Consider the following 26,372-nt stretch of genomic DNA (forward strand, 5'->3'; position numbering starts at 1 on the left):
CCCTGTATGTCGTAACCATATTTGCATGCTTGTGTATGTTTTAAAATAGCAGCTGTGTGAACCATTGTCCCATTTGTCCCATGTATATAATTCTGTATGTTGTTTCCATCGTCGTTTGGTATCACTGACTGTTGCTGGGCCATTCATTTACTAATGAATCATTGTATATATTGTTTTGTAACTGACATTCCCAGGGCAGCTTGTAGCATGGTACCAAAGGTCCAGATTGTAAAATTTTAGTAAGCAAATAGATGAATTAAACCTAAAAAGGTTGATTCTTTGAGCCCCCCGGCTGTATCTCTGTAGAGACTGGTGATCTTAGATCGACAGGTTGCCTAATCACAGTCCAGAAAATTGGGACAAAATTTGACTACAGAACCTGTTCTCAAACAAAATTTTAAAACACAGCCATGTTTTAAAATGGTGTTGTTGGTTTTTAAATTAGTCTGTGAGTGGGAGAGAATTTTGGGAATCTGAGCTGTTACTTCTGGAGGATGGAGAATACAGATTTAGCAGTGCTGCCACATCTGATGGAGGTAGAGGAGAAAGACCATCTGTCTGGTGTTGATAAAGATAAAGATTTCCTTTTTTTGGCCCTCCTTGCTCCCCCTCTTTTGTAACTACCAGCACATTTAGAGATTCTGAACCATACGAAGACTGCTGGAAATGTTGCATAGCTCTACTTGTTGGTAGCCCTCCTCTTAGCACCAGATGGCCCAGTTCCATGCTAGCATTCACTTACTTGGGTTTGCACTTTCTGAAGGAACTGGCAGAGCTTAAGGGACTGTCTTCCTGCTACACACATGCCCATATACATCGGGGGGAGAAGGAAACAGTTACTCAGGCTGCTCAGCTTCGTATACATACTTACAAGGGGTGTGATGTCTTGCAGGCCTGGAACAATCTTTTGCATTTCTAGTCACGACAAGCCTCAGATATTTTAAGTTCCATGCTGCCATTTTGGATAAAAGTTCTAAGAGTTAGTATGTTTGCTGAGCTCCTACTTGACCTATTCTTAGTTGGAAGATTTTCCAAATGGCAATTCATTAGTTAGCTCCTTCTGGTGTTGCTACTCTGCAATAGGCAAACTGGATTTTTGTGACTGTCTTTGCATCCTTCCTTTCCTAAACTAGGAATTGGAAACCTCAGGCCCTGAGGCTGAATCAGCGCCTCTTAGTGACCAAAACTAGCTTGTAAGGATTCTTAAGACAGATACACTTTTTAGTTCATAACACCATCATCTGTGCATCTCAGCTTTTATGTGTGTTTTCCTTCCATTTTAAAATGTTGAAATTTCTGTTCTGAGGTTTAGTTACTTTTTAGTAAGAGCTTTAAAGTAAAATATGCCAGCATTTTTGGTGTCATGTTTTTGCCCATCGCTGACATGCAGCCTCTAAGTATGTCTTTGAAATGGAAGTCAACCTTCAGATGGAAAGAGGTTCCTCACTATCTGGAGGTTTCTGGGCTGAGACCTAGAGATGGCCCTGGTGATGTTATTGAGCATCATGCATTAAGCACCAACCACAGTTGCTCACAGCTTGTCATTCAAACACAGAGAGAGATTGAGAGGGAGAGGGAGCAAGAGAGAACATATGTTCCTGTTTGGAAATTAAGACAGAAATCTTAGTTAAGGGACTGTTCCCAGACCAAAGCGAAATGAAGGGATTATTCCTTTTCATTTATTTAGAGAGATGGGATAAGGAATATTTAATCTAGCCTCCTTGCTTCTAACCAGGAGGCAGAGCAAGGTGAAGGAGGCAGAGCAGGGTGAAGGGTGAATCTTGGCCCTACAATGACTGGGAATGGAGGAAGAAGCTAACTAAGTAAATGTGTAAATCCCGTGAGAATCTTGGCAAGTTGCAGTAACAAATCAGTACATTCTTGCACACTGTAGGAAGTTACTGCTATATTAGCTGATTTGGAGATTTGTCCTGTCTTTTTTCTTGCCCAGAGCTGAGCCCACCAAAATGGGAGAACCCTCAACTCCCCCCTGGACTTGACCCACAAAAACCAGACACTCAGGGGTAGGCCATGCAATCTGGCAACCCTATTCCACACCCTTGCACTAAATGCTGGGGATCCAAGGATGGAGCATCACCCTTAACTATGGTTTGTAACTTCAGATGTAATAGCAAAGCAGAGTTCGCCCACACTTGCAGTTGGAAAAACAGCTTCCAAGCATGGTTTCAGGCCTTGATTTGATGGCCACTCGCATAATATGGTTGTATGGTGTTGGTTCAGACATTATGGTGGAACTACCATTAGATAGGCAATGGTCATTAGGTAACCTTGGGCAGTTCACTAGCTTGGCTCAACCAAACAGTTGTCTGGTTGTTGCTTCTTTAATGACTACACGAAACCAGTTTTCTTCTTAGTCAATGTCCCTTCCATATGTGTTCTGCCTAAACCTATTCTGTTTCTGCTTTAATCAGTTAACAATAGCTTTAACTGCATCAAAATTCATATTTAAATATATATTATTAAACATTTTCTCTCGAGAGGCATATTTCTCAAGGTGTTTTTTCTCAGTGCATACATTTTTAAAATGCATTTTGATATCTAATATACAGATACTTGGTTCTTCTCCACTCTGAAAAAGAATTCAGAAGTGCCAAAGGTAATAGAAAACAAAGCTGCTCTCTGTGTTTTAATCTGGAAGATGTGGATCAGACCATTTTGCTTTGAAATCTGGAAAGATATTTTTCAGTTGTGCCTAGCTTGAAGTTGTTTTTGAAAACAACGCCTCGAGTAAAATGTGGTTTTCCTCATTGCCAGATTTGACCAGTTGTCCATTGGCCCTAGGGCTGTGTTGCAAAACAAGAGTAAAGATGAGTACCCCACATGCAAGGAGTAATATTTTGCATCTTTAACATTTATGAAGAAGAGGGCAGCTTTCCTCTCCCCTGCGGTACTCTGCCCTGACAAGCGACACTGGTTAAAATATTTGTTTCTGCACACCTCTTGAAGGTCCGGCCTTCCTCCCATCTTCACATCTGGTTGTTAGGGTGACTGGGTCTCTAATGGTTGCCACGAAACAAAAAAGAAAGATAGCTGTTTAAACGGACTTTGTATACCAAGTAAGTGTGATCCTGACCCTGCCATGCCATAAAGTCTAATGAAAATATCTGGGTGGGTGTGAGTGAAGACAGCACATTTATTTTATTTAAGGCCTGAGAGCTCCATCCGTTCTTATAATTAACTGATAGCCTGGTGACTTGTCACCCTGTGAATTAAACCTCATCGCTTTGTAATTTGTCTGACAGGGCTCTGTCCTGTTGTCAGTCTTATAATTGCAGGGAGAATATAACCCAGATGTTTGATCTCGGTTGTCTATTTTTATGTGTGCCCCATGCCTTTCTTTCATTAGTTCTCTCTCTCTTGCTTTCTTTTTATGGTGCAAATGTGTTCAGGTGGTGGTGGGGGGGGGTGCAGGAGTTATTTTATCTATAATGTTTATTTTTGGTCATTTTTATTTTACTTCTCTGTTGAGATAAAGCTGAAAAAATAAGCTTACAAAAATAAAAAAAAAACATTTAACCAAACTAAAAAAGAAGGAAAGTTCTCCTGAGCCTTGGCACCACTATGCAAAAGTCCTACTCCTGCAGAAAAGTCTTTTTTGGGGACTACAGTTCCCTGAATGCCCCAAACAACATGGACACTTCATGCTGGCCCGAGGATTCTGTAAGTTGTTCTCCAAAAAGGTTCCTTTGTCTTTGTGGTCTGTGTCTCACACAAATGAATTGCCTGTACCTGCCCAGTGCATCTTCAGAAATGTCTAGAGTTGAGCTTTCTTTCTGGCAGGAGCCTTGCCCACTTCCTGGGCGCCTATCATAGTGCAATTCCCTCTCAATTTCTTAGTTCCTTTTCATCCACAAAAGCAGCTTCATCAAAGGGAAATTGCTCCTTGTGAGTTTCTGGACTGAGTGATTTTTTTGAGCTGTTTGATCTTTGCCTTCCTTTTCTGTTTTCTTTCCCCAGTTCTCCTCTTCCTGCCTTTTTTCAACATTGGATTTTCTTGTCAGTGGATTCCTTGGTTTCTGCCTGTTCACAACTCTATGGCCCCAAAGGGCTTTTTAAAATAATGCAGAGAAAGTTCCTCAGCCAGATGATCACTCCTACTGACTTCTCTGTCTTGGAGAAAAACACAATGTTCACTCTTGCCAGCATTGTCATTCATTCATATCACCAGAACAGAGAGGCTGAAGGTGCTTTGTTGAGGACCACATCAATAAAACAGCCAATCTCTTTGCTAAAAACAGCACCCTGTATACAGTTTGTGTAGTCATTTGCTTGAGGACACTTTCTCAAGAACTCTTCTTGGCACTGATACCAAAATACAAGGAACTACCTAGTGGACTACCTAGTTTTTTCTCTCTTCAACTTATGCAAGAGTTTCACACCAAAGTGAACTCTTCAGCACTTCTGAGACCAGAAACCTCCAAAAGACTCCAGTCAAGAGCCAAGGAAAAAGCAGAAAGGGGGAGCCGGAGGACACACACAGTAAGTTTTTCTGACTCAATTCCTGCTAAATACATGCCAAGCCAGGAACACTTGGGCCTGAAGACAATGGATTTGAAGGGCTCCCATACTCAAGAGATTTTTGTTAATCAGTGCATAATGCCATTGTCTTGGGTCCTGCCAATCCTCGTAGGTAGCAGATGATTCCTGCCTCTGAACCACCACCTTGGATATGAACTTCTTTGATAATAATAATAATTTTTATTTTTATCCTATCTCTCCAATGGGTCGAGGCGGTTTACAACAGTAAAAAAAATTACAATAATAAAAACAATGATAAAATACATAGATACAGCTTCAACATTATAAAATCATATTAAAACCACTAAAACGTCATAACTTGTGTGAGACATCTTGGGGTAATCTGGGTAATCCATATCAGTGGGAGTAAGATGATCAGTCAGGGAAGGCCTGTCGGAAGAGATCCGTCTTGACGGCCTTTTTTAAAGCCGTCCAGATTGGTGATATGGCGACTTGAAGGCTGTGAACAACAACAATACATTTTGCTGACAAAAGTTTTACCAGAAGCAAAAGTTTTGCTTTTCCTTCAAACATTGAGAAGAGATCTGCTAGAGCAGATCCCAGATCCATCCAGTATCCTATTCTTGCATAGGTCAACCAGATAAGTACACAAGAGGCATTTTTCCACACCATGTATGACTTTGTGAATACTGTCATGTCCTCCCTTTTGTCATTTTTGTTTGAAACTAATAAATAAATGCACACCATGCAAACATATTTGCATTTCAACCCCTTCTTTTGTCTGTCACCTTCTGCATGTTATCTGTGATTTCTGCTCCGAACTGCTGTCCTGTTCTGCTGTGGCATGGACCTCTGTTTCTCTAACAAGAGGACTAGCTCTCTCTGATGAGTCCCGCCATGCTTTTTGTGCAACTTCCCGCTTCTCCATGGTAACATAGCTAAGAGGAGAGAGTCTGTTTTCCTTGCCTCAAATCTTCCATCACACACACACACCTCCACCCTTTCTCTTCATCTGGGCTTTTCTATCCATGGACCACGAGCATTGCAGAGTTTTGTTAGTTTCCAGGGTATGTAAGGAAAGGACAGTTGGCTGCTCCAGTTTGGGACATCTTGTCATAATCGGATACCAAAGTGAGGTGACATTTTAGAAGCCAGGAGGAAAAAGAAACCAGATCAACAAATGCTCTTAGCAGGTTATTTTCAAAAGGTATTTTGTAAACGTTGGATGGAGATAGCAGTGGCTTTTTTCAGCTGGTGAAACTAATCGGAGCAGCCACTTGTTTATTCTTTCAGACCAGGTACAATTTTGATGATAAATATATACACACACCTGGCCAAGAAACTGAACAATACAGGAGCAGCTTGGCCTTTTCCAAAGGAAATGTTTTAATGGGTTCATATTGTTCCATGCGGTCTAACAGGTGAATAATTGGTGACTCAGTCGCTTTTATGTGTTTCAGTTCCCACTTAGGTGAAAGGCAGATCATATTTGAGCAATTGAGGCTAAAAGCTGTAGAAATATAACATGACCAAAGGTGAAGATTTCTTTTAAGAGCCTTGGAGTGGTTTGTTTAGTGTTGTGCTGCCATCAAAATGCACATATACTTTAAATTGAGGTGATGTGAAAAGTGGAAAAATAGCTTTGCAGGGATTCTCTTCTCTTTTTTTTGGTATGGAACAGCTGGTTGTGGGTCACTCCTAGTGGTACCTCTTGCCACATCATCAGCCTGGGGAGCAGTTTTCCATTTTCTTTGTTTGTGATCCCCCCTCCCGGAAAGTTCTGACTATGCACTTCAGGGAATATGTACCACATGAATGTGCATATGCATGTATCCAGGAACTGTAGAGCAAGACTGAAGACTCACTTGCACATATCCACACAGAAAGCAGTCTAGACTTGCTGCTATGTACAAGTGCAATACAATAATAGCTACAATACAGTTGTAGCTACCTGAGTTACTTTTGCATTGCTTTGTTACAAGGCATAAAGAAGTCACATTTTTCTCTCCTACTGAAACCATGGAAAGAGCAAGGAAAAGATGAAGGGGGGGGGGGGAGGTTTACAGGTTTTTACAACAATCCAGCATGTGCAAGGAAAGCTTTTTTTTTAATGCCAACTTCCTATTAACTTTTAGAATCACTGGCCAGCTAGGTGAACAGGTTAAAAAGATATATCTGCCAGCAATATTTCTAGCCTTGCTTTCATCACATGGAAGTGTGTTAGTCCTTACAATGAATGGAAGAAGCAAAGTCTCCTTTCTTTACCATCAGTTTCTGGGAGGGTCACGACTTCTCCAGGTCTGGGGAGGGTTAGGGCATAGCAGATTGTGATCTGTTGTCGAAGGAGGTTATTACCGGAGCGTGCAGCATTGTGGAAAGGCAGGCAGCAGGGAGCTCTGTTCATGTGTTGTATGGAGGAATGGGTTTGGTTTTCTCCCCCCCCCCCCTTGTATTGTATTTTGGCTACCACTGTTCACAAACTAGCAGAAAATAACCCTTCCTATGAGTGACAGAGATGCAGTTTAAAAGGCTGTCATGCATGACTTGGATTTGGTTTTTTAAATGTTGCTGCAGAAGCCAGCAAGTGGCTTTCAGCAGATAGGTGGACAGCTACTTGGTTGGAGGCGTACCCTTGGATTTTCCTGGAGAGAGATTTTCATCTTAGTTTAAGGCAAAAACGTGCCTGGGGCGCCAGGTAAGTAATCCAGATTTTTTTCTGTATGTGCTGAATACAGTTACGATCCAGAAATGTTTTTATTGTTAGGATCCTGCTGTTATCGGTGTGCATGCTTCGTAAAGCAATGTAAGCAGAAAAGGAAGTAAGGCAAACCAGATCCTGTCCCAAGGAACTTGTAGTGCAAATGTCAGTGGCAGGTGAGACCAAAAAGAAATGGGGAGAGAATTAAGAGTATCAAAATGAAAAAATATCAGCAAATGCAGTTGCAAATACTTAAGCTAAGTTTTAATGGGGATAGGGAAAAAAACTTTAGCATTAGGTTAGAGATTCTTCAACTTGCCTTTTTCTCCAGTTCTCAGTTTGCACTACTTTTTGGGACTTTTGTCTTCAGCATTAATTCTTTGTTCTGTGGGTTAATAGGGGGAGATCCTTGCATGCATTTGTCTTGTCTGTATACAGTCTGACATTGTATGTGAGGATCTGTGGACTGAGGTAGTAAATCCTACATTGGGATTAGGCGAGCGGGATGCCTCCTGAGAGCTTTGTGCAGGGAAAAGTTGGGAAGGAAACAGCAGCTCCTCCTGAGTCCTCTTTTCCATCAGTTGCATCAGGAGGTTGGGGAAGCAGTGATGGGGCACCGAAAGCCATTGTGGCGAATCAGAAGATTCACTTCCAAGGAATGTTCAAACTACTCAGATGTTGGGCGGTGGGGAGACTCTTTTCTCTGACTTAGTGCTCCTCTCCAGCACATAAGGTACCACCACAAAGTTTTGATTCATTCCCTCATTTGAACACCATTATGCCAAAAGCTGAATGGAATTGGGGGCAGGAGCCAAGGGATTCCAGTGGAGGACAGGGACGGATAATAGTGTCTGCTCCTTTTGTGTACAGTCTTGCTATAGGAAATGAGAATAAAACCTAACGGAGGGCTGGTAAAGACAGCAGAGCGTTGGATGACTTACTTTGGTAGAAACTTTTCTAAATCTGCTATTCTTTAAGATGCGATAAGAAATAATTGGTTATACAGAACATTGGTCTCTTCATTCAGGAAGCTTTCATTAATTTCCATTCTTCGCAACCAATTCTCTCCCTGTGACTTTGATCAAGATGCTCTTGGGTTTGTCAACCAGCAAAGTAAGGAAGGCAACATATTTGGATTTAAGCAGATTTAGGGACATTGACCTTCCATAGGCTCTTTACTTCAATGGCCATGATCCATAGTGCTTTCTGCCCTATGGGTGTAATATCTAGAGACTTTTTTCTTCAGTCGGGTATGGAAAATATTCTCAAATGAGTATGTTTCAATAGTGACTACCTTCACTGGAACAAAAATTAGATTTTTATCAGTTTAAGTGTTATGGCTTTTCTCAAAGAACACTGGAAGAAGTCGTCTGGAGGAGATGCTAAGACTTCCTAGCTGGAGATGTTTGGTCCTTTTGTAAAACTACAGTTCCCAAGGTTCTCTGAAAAGAAAGTTGGTCTAAACTATTTTTCTTTTATCTAAACTAGTGGTCCCCAAACTGTGCCCTTTAAGAGATTTTGGACTTCAGCTCACAGAATCCCAGACTATTGGCCAACATGGCTGAGGCTTCTGGGAGATAAAGTTCAAAATCTCTTAAAGGGCACAGTTTGGGTGCCACTGATCCAAACTATTAGATAAACTATTTATCTATTTTAAAAAAATGTTATAGTTAATATTTGTACTTCATAACACCAGATACAAAGTCCAGGGGACCAGTCAAATGGTAAGGAATGAGGCCAAACACCAGCCTCTCTTCCCTAAATGATGTTGATGGTTCTTTCTTTCATTGGAACAAGTATCAAAATTATGCAAACCTTTGAGTAAAGCAGGACTGAGATCCCACAGGAGGAGTTCTGTTGAGTCTGGAAGCTTGAACCTGGAAGCTTGAACTGGCATCTTTGGTCTCGTAAAGGCTGCCTTTACACAGAGTGTGACAGCCCTGCAGCGTCAGATAGTTTTTATTGTTTCAGAGAGTCTGGCATAAGTTTAACAGCTGCATCGCTGTGATCGCACATATCTGCTTGGGCCTTTGCAATACAAGGGGATAGTAAAAATATCCCCCGCAGCTAGAAGTATATCTCTTGCTTATGACACATGCTGGTTATTTTCGGCACAGTGGGGCTATTTTTATGCCCGATGCTTCTCTGTTTGGGTTTCCATAGAAACCATGTTATTGGTATGGGTGGAGAACAGAGATCCTGGCAGATGTTGACTACAGCAGAACTCCCCCCCTTCCTTTCCTCATCTCCCCACCACTAGCATCGCCTTTGGCTGGCAAGTTTTAAGTGCCAGCTTGGATGCCCACTGTGGGCAGGGGGGCACAAGGACATGGGTCTGACTCATGACTGCATACGTGGAGATGTTACTTTTTTATAGCAACTATTGCCACAGTAACAAGGTGCTTCAGTTATCCAAATTACAACCATGGAAGTTACCTGTGCCCCCGCAAGACTTGATATTTTGCTTGTATTAATTATTTGAGGGATAATAATAGCAACCTGTAAATGTCACCCTCTCCACCCCCGGCCCTTGCCTTGAGATCTCAACCCAATTTAAGCTCCTTGATCTCAAGCCTCCCTGGCCTTCTGCGAATGTCTTGGGAAGCTTCCTTGGCTCCAGCACAGGGCTGCAACCAGTTTGATAGCTCTGAGAACACAGAGGTGGTGGAAGAGGACAATGTGTGGAGCTTAGTGTTCTAAGAGCTGGCCTGTTTTTAGTATTTGCATTCTGCATCTTGCCTATATACCAGTGCTTCAAAAGTTCCTTTTTGGACTTGAGCTCCCTGAATGCACAACCAACATATCTGAGTATTGGCTTCTTTACCAGAGCCAGTCTTAACCTTACAAAGAGTGAGGAGATGACCTCGGACACAAGATTTTGGAATACCGTAAAAAGGTAAAAGGTTGCTAATGACTTTTTTCATTTTTTACTGTCAGAGACAGAGGAGTTTATCACATGGGAGGAATTTCTCTTAATTTCGAATGAAAAGAAAGTGGGGCCAGAACGCATTTGCATGAATTCGCTAGTTCAGCGAATTTACGTGAATTCGAATTGCGTTCGAACTGACTTCCCATTGCCCGAAAATAGCTTGCCATTGCCCAAAATTGCATGTGATCACCTCTCACGCAATAACGTGAAACCCCATGATTGCATTCGGACTGACTTGCCATTGCCCGAAATTGCGTGTGGTAGTCTATCACGCAATAACGTGAAACCCCATGATTGCGTTCAGATTGCCATTGGATTATACTTGCAATTTCCCTTGTCTGATAACGTCTAGAGAGGCACTTATGGAATTTTCTACCTCTGTTACCAGAATAATTTTGTTGGCTCTGGGAACTCTGTTCCCAGGAGCAATGGTCCCAAGTAGCAATGGCAACTTTATGACACTCCAGTAGCATCTGAAGCATACCCTCCATCATTCCCCAGATGCAAACCAGGACATGTGTGACAGGGAGCACCAGTGTGTCCATTTGGAAAGGCAACAGGAAAGCAAACATTATTAATGAGGTGAAAGATACAAAACAACTATTTTAGATTGAAAAACCCTGAAATGTATACATCAAGTTTAGGAAAGCCTGAGATAGGAAAACACCATGATCCTCCTGGGAAGGGGAAGAGTCTGCCCTCTCCTCTCCTCTGAATGGAACAAACTATTGTACTATGAACTCAGTTTGCAGCAACTGGCGTGAACTAAAGACAAAGGAGGAAAGTTAGGAGGAGATGAGACATTTTCAAAGCAGCTGAGAAAGTAGGATGGCAGGGGATAAACTGGGATGGTTAGAAGGTATGCAAAGGGCTGCATGTTTTCCACTCTGCTTTAAGGGGAGGAGTCCCATTTCCTACTCTGTTTCTGCCTTGGGCTGGCCCGGTCATGGAGTTCCTAACAGTACAGCATTTATCTGTTTTAACAAGTGTGGGCTTTACCCTTACCACCTCTTTTCCTTGCAAAGTGCTATCTTGATGTACAGAGACGACATGTCAGATGTCGATGACAAAGAAAGGGCAACTAATTTCTTTTGGAACAACATGCTAGTAGAGATGTTCTGGCCTGTCTGTGTGTATCACAGTGGTATGTGTTAGGTGCAGGCATGCCAAACTCTACAAGAATCTCCTTTGCTGTGTGTCACGCAACTGGATTTATCTGCCAGTGTCTGACCTGTTCTGGCTTGGCAGCTTAAGCTGAGCATCTCCCCACCAACTGGTTGTTGTGCAAATGTGGGTGGCTGTCACAAAAGTTGTTCGCGTCTTCTGTAAAGCAGGGCTGAGCTTGTTGAGAAGCTGTGGTGCTTTCCCACTCAAGAACCATATGGGTGCACCCACTGCAAAGAGTTCTCTTCCTTTCCAGAAATGGAAGGGATTGCCCGAGATGGTGAATCCCTGCAGGCCCTAAATAGAGAATTGAAAGTGGGGGAACCAAAGCCCTCTGTGACTTAACCTGAGACCGGGTGGTTCTTCTTCATAAAAAATGGAATTTTACTGGATTACAAAAAGAAGAAAAGGAAATTAAAAAAGTGGAGGAAAATATCAGGCTTGGGCATATATTTTGATATAAGCTGATCATAGTTCCTAAAGTACATGTTCTTGAATTTGATGTCCATAAAATATATGGTCAAGCATAACTAAAGATGCAAGGTCTTCTGACTGTTGACCAATGGATGGTGAAACTGGGTGCTTCTAGTTTACAACCTCCACATACTCCTTATGTATATGAAACACTAGGAAATAAGGCAAAGGGCTGGTTTAATATACTCTAGAGCAGGCAGACATTTGGACTACAGCTCCCAGAATCTCCCAGCCCACATAGGTTTTCTAAGCTCTGCTTTGGAAGCACATGGCAGCCTATGGATCCATATGATATTATCTTCAGTTTGCAGGAAACAAAGAAGAGCTGCCCAAGGTATTTTGAGCATTCATCGGAGGAGTTCCATCTGGAAACAGCTAGGAGAAGAAGGGATCGATTTTAGGTTTGAGGGACCAGAGATTGGAACTGTTAGTTTTTAGGGATACACTCCCAGACTCCTTTTGTCAGTGTGGTCACAGACTAGGGGATTATGGAAGTTCTAGTGCAACAAAGTAGCTTTTCCAAGCCCTGGTATATTCTCTCTGACGTAAAACAGCCCTATAACCCACAGTCAGAAAATACCTATTTGGTTTGACCTAATTAATGCACAACATTGTGGGTCATATTTTGAAATCGCCAGATCTCTTAAAGCTGGTGGTGATGACAGCTCTGTGTAGATAACAGTAACTTGATGGACTGTTTCTTCATTGCAGGTTTTGCAGTTAGAAGCAAATCAGAAACAAACAAACTCTCCCGGTCTATTGGTACAAAATATTGTACTCTGAGTAGTCATTATAGATCAGTTTTCCTCTTTTAAATAAAAATAATCCCTCCCAAAGTGGCATGGTGTGGGCTGAGATTTTAAAAACATGCTAAAAAGGTTTCCAAATCCTGCTGAAATGCAGGCCTCCTCTCCCTCCGGTTCCATCCCCGTGGCACTTAATCCCCTTAGGTTCTTTTGAATATCTCCGCTTTTAATTGGCAGGAGGCAAAACTAGGTCGGCTCTTGAACAGAAAAAGTCAAACCTAAAATAGGTCTTGGCCTGCTTTGTTGTTGTTTATTTTGAAGGTGACTGAAGGGCCTCAGTTCAATTGCATTTCAGTTTAACTTCATACTACAATATTTTGTTTTCAGGTGCTTCTTATTCATAACACACTTTTGTATGCTTGCAGCTGCTGTTATTATCAGCATTTTCCCCCCTTGCAGGGCTCCTGTGTCTTCAGCCAACTACACAGGAAACAGAAATTTAGGTTAATGTTTCTCTTTGCTCACCTCTAGATTTAGATAAAAGTTATCCTTGCTTGTCACATTTGGGGACTGGAGATCTGCTGGCCAAAAGTTGACAATGTTAACAACTGCAGGCTTCAAATCCTAATAGTGATGTATGTTAATATATTATAATATATAGTCCATTCTTTGTATAATCACAATGCATAATGATATATAATATTCTTCGCGTAATCACAAGAATGAGAGGGAGGTATTGGCAGCCCCAGTAGTGCTACAGCAGGTCAGAAACCTATATGGGAGAGGAGAGACCCCAAAAGACTGCCAGGAGAACTGAGTGTGTTTGGCGGCCAAAGAATCCCGGCTTACTTTTAGAGGGGAAAAAACAGAAAACATAGGTGGACGTGGGATGGAATGGAATATTCTTAAGAAGGTATGGCTGGCTGACATTCTGAAAAAGCATGTCTCCCCAGTGCAACACTTTGTTGCAGGCTTTGTTGTATTTTATTTTGGTCCCACCTTTCTCCCAATATGGGGCCACCGTGTCCCTGTGTGCGTGTGTGTGTGTATAATTGTATATGTCTGTGCTTATGTATAAAATATATTCTGCATTATAGAGAAATTGACGTGTCAATGCTGACTTGTCTAACAACAGGCTGCAGGCTGAAGGGAAAGAGTCCGTCATGGGCTTGAATCTTATTGTTAAGTCCAACTGGCACAGACCTCATGGGATTTACGTAAGTGGATCAATGGGATTTGCCTAAGTATTGACACAGTGGGTCTACTTTAGTTGGTGCTACCAACACGATTTGAGCCATGGGCCATCAGTGGTATACCCATCCTGAGAGAAAAGGATGGAGAGTATGGATGAGGAGTTTGGAAGTTTTGATGGCATGGAAAGGGGCTGCATACTGTTGAAAGAGAGAAGAGTTCTTAAAAATCACAGACTAGAGCTGGAGTCCCTGGAGATGGGAGAGTCAGTGAGGCAGAAAACTCTCACTAAGGAAGTCCAACCTATACGTTAACTTCTAGTTGTATTTGTGGTTGATTTTCAACTGAAAATGTGGTGGTGCAGCCCACTGCAGTGGCAAAAATTAAGCCCCACCACAGTTGCCCACTGTGGCCTAGAGACAGGAGAGTGCTGGTGGGAAAAAGTGTGGACTAGTGAGCAGGCTAAATTTCTCATATAGATTCAGATTAAGCAGGTTCATCTTTGGCTTCAGGGCTCTAGTGAATCCAACAGTTCATACAGCTTTGGATGCTGATGAGACGTGTTTGCTACACTCGTCCCTCCACATTTGCGGCTTTGACTTTTGAGGATTTAATTATTCACTGATTTTATTAATATGTTATCTCTAGGCAACTCTAGGTTCTCTAGTGCAATTGTGTGGTCAACTTGAACCAAAAGTCGCACTGAAGAACCTAGAGATTCCTAGAGAGAACATGCCACTAGGCCTTTGTAGCTCCTCTGGCGCAATTCTGTGGCCATTGTCTGGCAGATGTTGACCACAGAGTTGCACTGGAAGACCTAGAGATTCCTAGAGAGGTATTCTTTCAGATAAAAACATAGTGTTTTTGTTATTTGTGATTTTTCCACATTCATGGGGGTCCTGTGCCCCTAACCGCAGCGAATGTGGAGGGACGAATGTATATTCATAACTGCCTTGTGACCCTGCGTGGGACAATGGAGGCAAGCTGTGTTGAAAACACTGGAGCTTTCTTGGTGTGTTGAGACTTTTTACACATGTATAATGAGGTTTGTAGAGAGCCAGCGTGGCATAGTGGTTTGAGTGTTGGACTATGACCCTGGAGATCCTGGGTTTGATTCCCGCCTTGGCCATGAAAACTCATTGGGCAAGTAACATGGTCTCAGCATCAGGGGACAGTAATGGCAAACCTCTAAATAAAACTTGCCAAGAAAACCCAATGATGGGTTCACCTTAGGGTCTCCATAAGTCAGAAATGACTTGAAGGTTCACAACAACAACAACAATTAGGTTTGTACCAGTTATCCAGTCGAAACAGGTTCAGCGAATCTGGGAAACAAAGGCTAACATTTTGAGCCTAAAGTGGAGCTATATAAATATCATTGATGCAAGCAGAGGCATCAGATTCATTTGTTTGTCTGCGTTGCTTGTTTTTGTACTTGCATGCCTCCATTTGATCTGCCGCGCTGACGGAAATGCTGCCTTCATCTCCTGATGTTCAAAAATACTGACGAACCTTGGGTCACAGATCTTGAATTGGCATATTAGGGCTCAAAATGAGCCCTTTGAAGAGGATCCATCTGGTTCATAGTTTGATGAAGCAAAGTCCAACAAAACATCCAACAGGCCATGGAGATTTTTTTTAATTGCAGTAGACAAAATATATTTTTGTTCCAATGTGTTTTGGACCTTTTTAATTATAATTGTCTTTATGGTTCCACAACTCCACCATGCCTGACACCCATGCTTTCAAAAGCTATTGAGGGAAGGTATTCAACAAACAGGACTATTGTGAGGTTTCTGTAATGTGGCAAGAGCTACAGGTGCCTCTGTGATGCTTGTCTCAGGTCCTTGGAGAGCATAGTTGTGACACCAGCAGTTCAGGTGAGTAAGAACTAATATGGATAACTTCACAGAAGCAACAGGAAGAAATAATTACTGTTATTTTCACTTTTCTGCTGTTTTTTGGAACATGATGAAATGAATTCATTCTTCAGAGTCTAAAAAGGCATGGTTCACTAAGAACACACCAGAAATAAGACTCTCTGCAAACTGCAAACACAAAAATGTCTGTCAGGAAGAACTTGGGTGTACTCTACCATTTTGTACTAAGAGTCTTTAGTAGATCTTGACTCAAGATGTCTGGAAGGGTTTCTGCCTCTGTGCCCCGTTCATTGTGGTACTGTTATTTCCCTCAATCTAGATACTACACACCTGTTGATGCAGCCTAGGATCATATTGCTTTTTACCTGTTGCATCACACTGTTGATTCATATTCAGCTTGTGGTCTACTAAGACTCTTAGATCCCTTCTGCATGTACTGTTGTCAAGCCAGGTATCAACCATCCTATATCTGAGCCTTTCATTTTTTTTTCTGCCTAAATGTTGGAACTTACATTTTTCCGTGGTGAAATTCATGTTGGTTTTGGTCCAACTCTTTATTCTGTTAAGGTCATTTTAAATTCTGTTCCTGTCCTCCTAATTTGGTGTCATCTAGAGATTCTTCAATTTTATGACATGCAATTAAGTTACAGGATGCAATGAGTGCTAAATTGATGACTTTCTGGGTCGTGTTTATCTTCCTATGGCCGTTTTTCATGTATTTATTTTTCTCTGTGCTTCTTGCACGTAGCTGTGACAGCTCTAAATTCTGGAATTCAACCACTCACAACCCAAACACTTCGGAGAGTCAAGATTTTGTTATGCTGTAGACAGGAGGCAAGGTAGGCAGCCAGCCAGCTTGGCAGCCAAAGGGAGCTACTGGAAGACTGTTCAGCTGCGAATGTTCAAGTTGCCATCCGGACTTCACCTGCTACATCTGCAAGAATCGCTTGGAGAAGCCAAATTGGCAACAGGGCTTATGGGCCCCACAGCTTATATAAATTGGACTCTGCCCCCACACTTTTAAAACTGGCTCTTACTGAGGGCATCTGTTCCAGTTCTGACATAAACACAAGTAGACACATTGGAGCATCCAGTCCATTGATAAAGCAGAAACTCATATGCAAGGCATGCTGGAAGTAACCAACTGACTGCTTTACAGGGAATGGGAAGCTTCACGACCTGGGAACAAATCTAGTCCTTTTGAGGTTGCAATACAGCCATCTGAGGTTCCTATTATACCATTCTTCAGTGTTTTTCAGCTCTTCTGCAGCCCTCCCCCCCAAGATTGAAATACTAGCAGGGTTTAAGCTAAAATATTCTGATGTTTTTAATCACTTTTACCTTTGTCCTTGCTCACTACTTGGAATGCACTCTTGACATTTTTTAAATTTGTCTCTTTGGCTGGTTCCTCACACTTGCTATTGTGTGTCTTTCTCCATCAAAGGTATATTGTTCTGGAACACTACTTAGTTCCAGAATAACTCTTTATTTAGTTATTGTATCAAAAAGATACAATACTTTCTTTGACTACAACTCCCAGAATCTTTCTTAGGATCGGAGTACTTTCTTAGATTACAATTGGCAATGATGGCTGGGGGATTCTGGGAGTACTAGTAAAAATAATTGCCTAAATTGGGGTGGGAGAGGGAATCATTTCTCCAGATGTTGTAATGCAACTCCCACCATTTCTTACCACTAGTTATACTGGGTAGCATTACTGAGACTGGCAGTCCATCAGCATCTGGAAGGCTATAAAATTCCCCCTTAACTTAAATCCAGTTGCTTGTCTCAACTGCAATAGACCCACAATCAAAAGAATTCATGTAAGTGTTGACTTCTCACATTTCAGTTATTTCAATGAGCCTATTCTGTTTTGGATTAGCAGTTGGGTTTAGGCCAGTGATTATGTTTCCAAAATGTAATCTGGATTGGGACGTTCCAGTTACCCTTCATGGTGAATACCTGTTGTTCAATCCCTTTTTCAGTCTCTTTTTCCATGCATTTCTGTAACCCTTTGCTGTTGGCCACCATCACAACTTGGAAATGTGAATCTCACAATTTTGTGATGGGCAAAGGATTTCCTTTCTGTCTATGGTGAAGTCAGGTGCCAGTGCATTTGATTAGACCATTGCTAACTTCTAGTATAGGGAGAGAGAGAGATGATTCAGGATAATTTGGTAAAATGGCATGTGGTCAAGTTCATGAAATGTTAAGTTACATTTAGACTTCAGTTCTCACTGGTGATAGTCCCAAAATCCACATGATATAAATCATAGGATTACTATCCATATTGAAGTCTTTGTACAGCTCTCTTTGGATTTAACAACTCCCCCCCCCCCCCCCCGGTGTGTGTAAAGCATATAAAAAGCTTGGATTATCTCAGTTTATGCTAGTCATAGCAGAAAGTAGATTATTTGAAGTTGTGTGCCTTCAAGTTGTTTCCAATTTATGGTGACTCTAGGGTGAACCTATCATGGGATTTTCATGGCCAAATTTGTTCAGAGGAGTTTGCCTTTGCCTTCCTCTGGGGCCGAGAGGAGAGTGTAACTTTCTTAGTGGTTTTCCATGGCTGAGCGAGGATTCAAACCCTGTTGTGGGGCAGATCACCATTTACCCCCCTTTAGCCTACACAGGATTCACACGCAGAGTACTATCTTGATAGTGTTTCTTTTGCCAGAGGAAGCAAGAAAAGCCGAAGGCTAGCCGTACTGGGCAGAGTGTGTAACAATGTTATGACTGACAGACTTGATCTGAAATGGAAAGACGGATGCCTGGAGGAGTAGGGAAAAAGGAAAGAGATTTGAAGAAAAAGTAAATCCAGGCACCATCCTCCCATGAGCAAATGACACCACCCGCCTGTCTACTAATGCTTTTATGGCATCTCTATAAATGTTGACAGGCTGCTGCTGTGTTTCTCTCTGGGGGCCTCTCATTGCCACTACCTTGCCATTCTCTTAGCGTCATTGCCTTGCGTAGAAGAAATCCAGCAGAGTTAGACAGCTGTGCGTACCAGATGTCAGGCCAAGGGAGGGAAGTGCATGCGTAGATGGCTCACAGAAGCCTAATTACCGGGTTTCACCTTCCTCCTTTGCAGCATCTCTGGCAGATGGCAACCTGGAGACCATCCCTCCCCTACTCCTCTTCAGGATCCCTTTTATCAGGTTCCTTTTCCAGGCAGATTGTAACTTGCTTTAGGAAAATTACTGAAGGAGGGTGCTTGTGTCGCCCTGGAAAGGGAAGCTAACCTGCCTTGTTGCTTCTCGTTTTGACATCCAGATCACTTACAGAGAGGCAAGGTATTTATTTTTTTTAAAGAAGCACTTCGAATTTCTGTATCCAGAGCAGGACATGGAGTCCTAACTCAGGGCTAGCACCCATAAATAAGCTTCAGGTGGATTTGCACCATGGCTCCACTTGGCCCTCAGCTTATTTTGGAAACCTCTGCATCGAGTGTTTTTCTTCTCTAATTTTGTTAGATACCTTCTAACCAGCTCTATCCAAATCTTGAGTTAATAAGTGAGCTTTGTTTCCTTGTTAGGGAAAAATACAAGGGATGGACCACCTCTGGCCTTCCAGATGTTGTTGGAGCACAACTCCCATCTGCCTTAGCCATTGTGGCCAATCATGAGGCATGCTGGGAGATGCACTTGAACAACATCTGGAGGGCCACATTTTGGTGTATCTGCTCTGATGTATCTAAGTGACATGTAGTTGCCTGGTTTTTGCCTTATGTTAGTATTCAGTGCAGTGCTAATGTGAGCCCTGACATATTTGGATAAGTTTGGGAGTTGGAGGCATGGGTTGAAAACTGGCAGAAATTTCTTTATTCCAAAAGGAACTTTATTCACACGGGGCTTTCTCTCCTGTGGACAGGAGAGGATTTTTTAAAGCATCACTTAGCTCAGAATCGACATGCACATGCAAATAGCTGCCAATTTGTTCCTAAACTGAAGCTTGAGGATTTGATGTCTTAAAAATTTATGCCAATATGCTTAGGTTACTAATGCTAAGTGACTGGCCTGGATTTCAAATTAATTACATTTCATATCATGCTATAAGTTACAGGGTCAAAATCATATCCCTCATTTTCTCTGATGGAAAGGGTTTAAATCTGGATCAACAATCCATAGTGTTTTCAGGATGAGACTGAAAATAAACCCCACATTAGATGTTTAGCGTCATGTGGCTGCAACTGAAAGCAACAGCCCCAAGTCTTCCTCATTTAGTCGTGCAAGTGTGAATTTAATTTATGTCCCGCCTTTCTACCCAAAATGGCACGGAAAGTGGTGAACAATAATCACATTAAAACAAATAGAGAAAGAAAAATGCCTCATTACCACTTCATTTGTGTGTAGCGTGTGTACTGTTCTTGTGTCCCCAAATCACCTCTGAGATTCCCAGCCTGGTTTTGGGTTTGCTTAGCTTCGGGTGCAGTCATTTCCATCTCCAGTTTCTATATTTGGCTCCTTCTCCCCTCCCAAGTTTTTACCATGCTTCCCTGATCTCCCTCCACCTTTTTGCATCTCTGACTTCCTTGTTGACACAAAAATGAAGTGTGCATGTCCGCTTTTTCATTGGGTATTCAGAACGGCTCTGCCACCTATTTCCTCACCATGCAAAACTGAACTGTTTTCAGTTGGGATGAGAGAGTGGGTGGGTGGAGATTCTGTTAGCAAATACAAGTTTATGCAAAAAGCCCAAAACCAAAATAAAACACCCATATATGCTTTTCTTTAGCGCTCTGTGTGTGTGTGTGTTTTGACAAAGGTGTGGACACCAGATTGATGCATTACAGACCCTGAATTTTAACCAGAGCCCAGTTTTTTGCTGTTTAATCTACTGAAATAATTCTGGTAGAGCCAGCATGTGTTGGACTAGGATAGTAAGGGGACCCAACTAAGTCATGGAAACCCACTGGGTGACCTTAGCCAGGTCACACACTCTCAGCCTCAGAGGAAAGCAATGGTGGTAAACCTCTGAACAAATCTTCCCAAGAAATCCCTGTGTTAGCTTGCCCTGAGAGTTGCCATAAGTCATAAATGACTGGAAGGCACACAACAACAACAACAAATTCTGCTAGAGCAGTGCGGCTCATATTAATCTGTTAAACTGGCTAGTTGCAACCTGCCACCCCAAGCGTGTCACTTTTGTGTGTACTTGTCCTAGTGGCAATGCCCCCCTCCAGGATTTGGGGCTTCCTCAGTGGACCATTGTGATAAAGCACTTTCACCATAAAAGTCTTGTGAATCAGCCAGTGATGTGGACATATGGTGACATCATGAAAGTTTCTGCAATATTAGTTAATACCCAGCTTGCCTGCTCGCTGCCACTTGAAATGCTCTTTGTAACTCATTTGCATTTCATTGAGAAGAATCTCGTTTTCAATTAATACTAATATGTAGCATTTATAAGAACATTTATATTATTTTAAGTACTTCCTGTACAACAGGATTCCCCGAATGGATGCCTTCCAGATATGTTGGAGTCCAACACCCTTTGCTGGCTCAGGATGATAGGGTTGCAGATCTGGAGCAGAGCAGGTATGAGAACGCTGTTATACGCTGGAGACAGTTGGTAGTATTCCTAAGAACTGAGAATGGTTTGGAACAGGCATCAAACAAGTTTTGTAGACTTGAAGTGTTAGATAAACTTGGAACATCTGTTTATGTGATGGAACTGCAGGCCGAGTGTACATACTGTTTTTAACTTTGAAAAAGCTATAATATCTGTCAGTTCTTCTAACAGCTTTGTAAACTGGACTGCTATTAATTTTTTTTCCACACTGAAGGGCAGGGTGGGGGAGATGAGTGTCTGGTTGAAGTCTGTCTTCTGAGTTTTTATCTCTGGTAAGATTCAGAACAAGGATTTCCCACCTCTTGCTTCAAGCCCATATGCTATAGCATCATTTATCTTTGGTACTTGTATTACTGTACTTACTATAGTGGGAGAAGTATTAGTGTTGAAGTTTTGAATGCTACTCACGTAAAGGCAAAGGGTTTTTAATCTAATGGTTAGCTGGGTTCATAAGGGAGGTTAGGCTTCTGGCAGCAGGACTGAGGTTCCTGTAATCATTCCGGGAAAGGAATATGGAATAGGCTGCATAGAAAAGTAGCACCTTCCAGAGTATAAATCCACTGTTTTGTTGGAAATGCATGCATTTCCAGAGAGCAGATAAGGAGAAAATTCTCACAAACTAAATGTTGCCTCCAACTTGTAACCTTTGTCTGCTTAAAACTGATTTCATACATGTTCATGTATTTGATAAAGTGGTGGGAATTCTTCCAGTCTGCCTTGGGACCGCTAGAAACAGAGTACTTATCTGAATGAGTGATTCAAAACCTTTGCATCCCAGGAGATAGCAGGCTGTGCTACATGCAAACAGGCCAGAACATCTCTACTGGCATGTTGTTCCAAAAGAAATGAGTCAGGTGCCCTTTCTTTGTCATTAACATCTGGTATGAAGGCGCATGCTGTCTCTCCTTTTCTTTCTGTTTTTTGTTTGTTTGTTTGTTTTGTTCACACATTCTCAGGAAGGGATTCTGGAAGCAGATGCTGTTTACCCTGCCTGTTGTAGGCAGGTGCACACAGCTACAGCAGAATCCCATTCTTTCCCAACTCAAACTTTATTGCGATGCTTACTACAGGCACACTGTTGCAATCTGATACGAAAAGTCTGTTTGTCCAGCCCTCCTTCATCCTCTTCTGAGTTCTGATACTGCTTAAAAAAATCCCAGTTAGACCAGGAGGAAAGGGGAGTTGGGCAAGGATAAAAAGGCATTCTAAAAAGGAGCTTCTTCTTCAGAGGCTTTGAACACAGAAGTGTAGCAATAGCAAGTATGTTTCTATACCCCTTATCAGTGAACTAGCACTCCCAAAGCGGTTTACAATATGTAAGTCAATTGCCCCCAACAAGCTGGGGACTCATTTTACCGACCTACGAAAGGATGGAAGGCTGAGTGGACCTTGGAGCCCCTGGGATCAAACTCACAACCTTGTGGCCACAGTACTAGCATTTAACCACTGCGCCACTGGACCTCCCGAGTGACCTGTATCTGTACAGATACAGGCCTATACAGATACAGGCCTTGATCTCTAAGTTAAGGAATATGTATAATGGGGAAAATGTAAATGGTTTTTTGAACAATTATGAAATTCAATTAGAAAAAAAAATATTTTAAAAGATTTAAGTATCTCCCAGAATGTTTTGATTCTCCAACATAGAAATCAGATCTGGCATCTCTTCCCTTGCAGAGGAATAAGCAAACCTGCCTTTCTATGCAACTCTCAGCTCATGCATTTAGTTAAAATACGAGCTTTCTGTCTGTTTCCAATCCCTGCCAGTTCCTGTATTATTGATAGTCTGTCTGGGAAATCTGACAGGAGAATGCATCTTGTTGAAATGATGCTGTAGATCAGTCGCTTGCACTGGTTTGTATGTGTGTTGTTGGGGGGGGGGCAGTCAGATTGAAGTGAAGTACTCAGCTATTAGACTAGCTCTGTCAGAAACCCACCATGCACAATGATTGTTTAGAGATAAAACAATCTCTCACCAGGCACGAAGATTGTTTAGGAGAGAGAAACCTGTGGCTGGCCCCTTTTGTGATTAAATTCTTTGAGCTTCATATTTAGGGTGTATTCATATTGCAGTTATAACAGTCTGATCCCACTTTAACTGCTATGGCTTCATCCTGGGATTTGTAGTTTCATAACATGCTTAGAATTCTCTACTAGGGACCCGTAATTCTGTAGTTTAAGGGAATGGACTAGGACCTCTCCAAACTATAAACCCCAGGCCATGGCAGTTGGAGTGGGCTCCAGCTGCTGTATTTGCATAATGAGGATATACAGCTTTCATGAGGTACAACATTACTTGGGAATTTCTTGACCCCTGAAATGAAACTGGATATACCACATGTTTCCAGTCACTTATTAAAGGCTTTTCTGTTTGGGTATTAATCAGCAGAGAACATGAAGCACATATTCCACAGTTTAACTATAAGCTGTGCAAACTACCTCCCTTTGTCCCAAATCTCCCACCATTCAGCACAACTGGATGATGCTAGATATCTAGTATTATATCCACTTTCTCCATACCACTCATTTTATATGCACTGTAACATCCTCTTGTAGAGCCAGAGTGGTGTATTGGTTTGAGTGTTGGACCATGACACTGAGACCAGGATTCGATTTCCCACAGATCTCTTTTTATATAATCTGAAAATGTCCTGAAATCCTATAAATTATATAGAATTCCATGATAAGCAGTGTAAGCAGCAATTTCTGGCAGAGGACAGCCCAGGCCACGTTGAGGGAAAGACGTGGAGAAGTAGAGGAAGAACATTTGTAGGAGCAAGGAATCTTCAGGATTTGGAACCATGAATGAGAATGGATTTGGGAATTTGGTTTTAGTTGCCAAAAGGTGCTTCTTGTTGTTTTTGCTAATAATCTTTTGAATAAGCTTATGCTCAATAATTGTTTTGAGACAAGCTCAGGGAAGCATTGTGTGACAAATGGGGATGGTGTTTCTAATCTCTTAATGTCGGGCATGAAGGCACAGATATTAAACATTTAGACCACGGTGGTGAAATTGGGCCCTTGCATTGAATCATCAATTAAATTATGTGAGCATTCATTACCCTCAGTGATTGAATAATTGGAGCATTTTCTTCCCTATTTTTAGTTAGCGTAACAGAAAAATCAGCCCCAAAAGATGCTAGGCAAGGGATTTTTTCCATAAATCATTTGGTGCAGAATTAAAGCACATTTTAAAAGATTTGAGTCCACTTGAAGTCTTTCTGATAATACTGACGACAGAAGGCTTGTTTACAGAATTAGGACTCTGAAGTTATCATAGGCTCGTAAATAGGCATTCACCTGTGATGAGTAAGAAAGACTCTTATCTGGACAACCAGGCAGGGATGAGAGTCATCTGAAGACAAGGTAGTGGCTCCCATTCACATGCAAAGGCCAGCTGGACTTGCTGTTGAATCTTGGTTTAACAGTAGCAACAGAATGATGTCCACTAAATCTGAAGGCATGTAAAGGTTAGCTTAGGAGGTGCAGGGCAGCTTGTGTAACAAATACATCTCTTTCCTCCAGTTTCTCACTACTGTTCCCCATCTGCCTCATTCTACCTAATGATAGGACCAGCACTAGAAGTACCCAGGGTCCGCTTACTATTTGTAGACATGTGCCAGCCTGTAGTCTTTCCGGCTCACCACTCAACATCAAACGGACCCAAAGCTGGGGTAGCTAGATCTAGGCCAGAGACCCCCTGACATGTGGCCTTGTTTGCACAATATGTATGGGAAGTACTTCTCCATAGTTTTGTCTCTCATGGCTGCAGTGTTTGAATATTCAGTGTAACTGCATAAAGTGGATTCCCAGAGAAATACTGTAGGAAAATGAGTTGGTGCTCTTGCTGACCCGAGCAGCAACAAGATATAGAGAAATGCATTAAAGGAGGAAAGCACTGGTGTTACAGAAAACCAAACTGTTTCTGTTACTCCAGGAACAATTACTTGCGTTTAAAAATCCCCCAGAGGAGTAAACTCATAACATCAAGTCCTGAGTTAGAAATTGGTATTTCTGAGAATTCATATCTTTCTATTTCTCTACAGCTGACTCTTGACAAATTTAATCTTCCAGGGATCAATTCTTTTATAACAGTCATTTTGGCCGTGATTTGATTGTTGGGCTCACCGTCCCATAGCTACAAATACACCTTTCTAAAGATGTCCTTTAGAAGTTTTAAAGTGTCTATTTCTAGCAGATCCCTTCCCTGCAGCATTGTTTTGGAATATTTTCAGCCCTCCCTACGTTTTTCCGCCTCTGTGTTGTTGACATGCACCTTTAATCTGGTATTTTTAGCTTTGTGTTGCAGAAGGGCATGGGTCAGGAGCAAGATGCAGAAGAAGGAGGAAGAAGAGGGGGAGAAAACAGGAAGGTTAGAAAGTGGATTGTTTACTGGAAGCAGAGGGTCTACTGCAAGTCTCCTTTGGGGTAGAAATGGGAACTGTTACTTGTTTGGACAGTAATCCCCAGAATCCCCTAGCCAGCATGTTATTTTTTTATGTTCTGCTGTGGGGCTTTTGTATGTTTAATTTAATTCTGCCGAGGTGAGGTGAGGGGCTGGGGGAGATATCCAAATGTTATTCTTTTGTTTGCATCCCTCCCATGTTCTCAGACGTGTGTGATCAGGGATCAGAAAAATTACTTCATTGGACCACTGTACCCAAAAATCCTTGGCAAGGGATTCTGCAAGTTGTAGTAAACAGTAAATTATCCCAGGTCCATTTAGGATCATCTTTGTGTGGGAGTGAGCAATCCCCACCTGACTAGTGCTAATCACTCACAAATCTACCGGTGGATTACTTCGTGTCCATCCTGTTCCTGTAGAATAATAACTGGAAAGGAAGAATAGCACAAGCAAATGGAGGTACCAAAGCTGTCATGTTCTGAAATGAAGTAATATGATGATCCAGTGGACTATAGCTGCACAAAAGGCAATTTGAGGTAGCGGGTATTTGGTTGCAGACCTGCTGATAGTTTGCAATTTCACATTTGTGACGGGGTGAACAGATCTTTTAACTTTATGCAGGATTCCTAGCATGAAAAAAAACATCACTACTGTACCTCTTCCTCATCACTACCTCTGGTGCCCTTTTCCAAGGCAGAGGATCAGTTCTATATGGTACTTTCTGCATCTTGTGCCAAAGCCAGAGGTGGGCAAGTAGAGAATACAATTGGCTTTCTTGCTACTGGCAGCGGAAAAGTTTTCCTGGTCCTAT

At 42.0% G+C, this 26,372-nt stretch overlaps 1 protein-coding gene across 6 annotated transcripts in view; it reads left to right on the plus strand.

Moving 5' to 3' along the window:
• Window positions 1-26,372, plus strand: part of LOC149281142 (membrane-associated phosphatidylinositol transfer protein 2-like) — a 124,267-nt gene that overhangs the window by 31,668 nt on the left and 66,227 nt on the right. The window contains exon 1 of one of the 6 annotated variants that reach the window (XM_089499713.1): window positions 6,939-7,195. The exons of the other annotated variants lie outside the window; for them this stretch is intronic. The gene's annotated coding sequence lies outside the window, so the exon portion shown is untranslated. Of the gene's footprint in view, window positions 1-6,938; window positions 7,196-26,372 lie in introns of those variants that run through there. 6 annotated transcript variants of the gene reach the window in all.

This window comes from Sceloporus occidentalis, unplaced genomic scaffold (genome assembly GCF_023333645.1).
Source record: "Sceloporus occidentalis isolate IW3139 unplaced genomic scaffold, rSceOcc1.0.p SCAF_138, whole genome shotgun sequence".
Taxonomy (NCBI): Eukaryota; Metazoa; Chordata; class Lepidosauria; order Squamata; family Phrynosomatidae; genus Sceloporus; species Sceloporus occidentalis.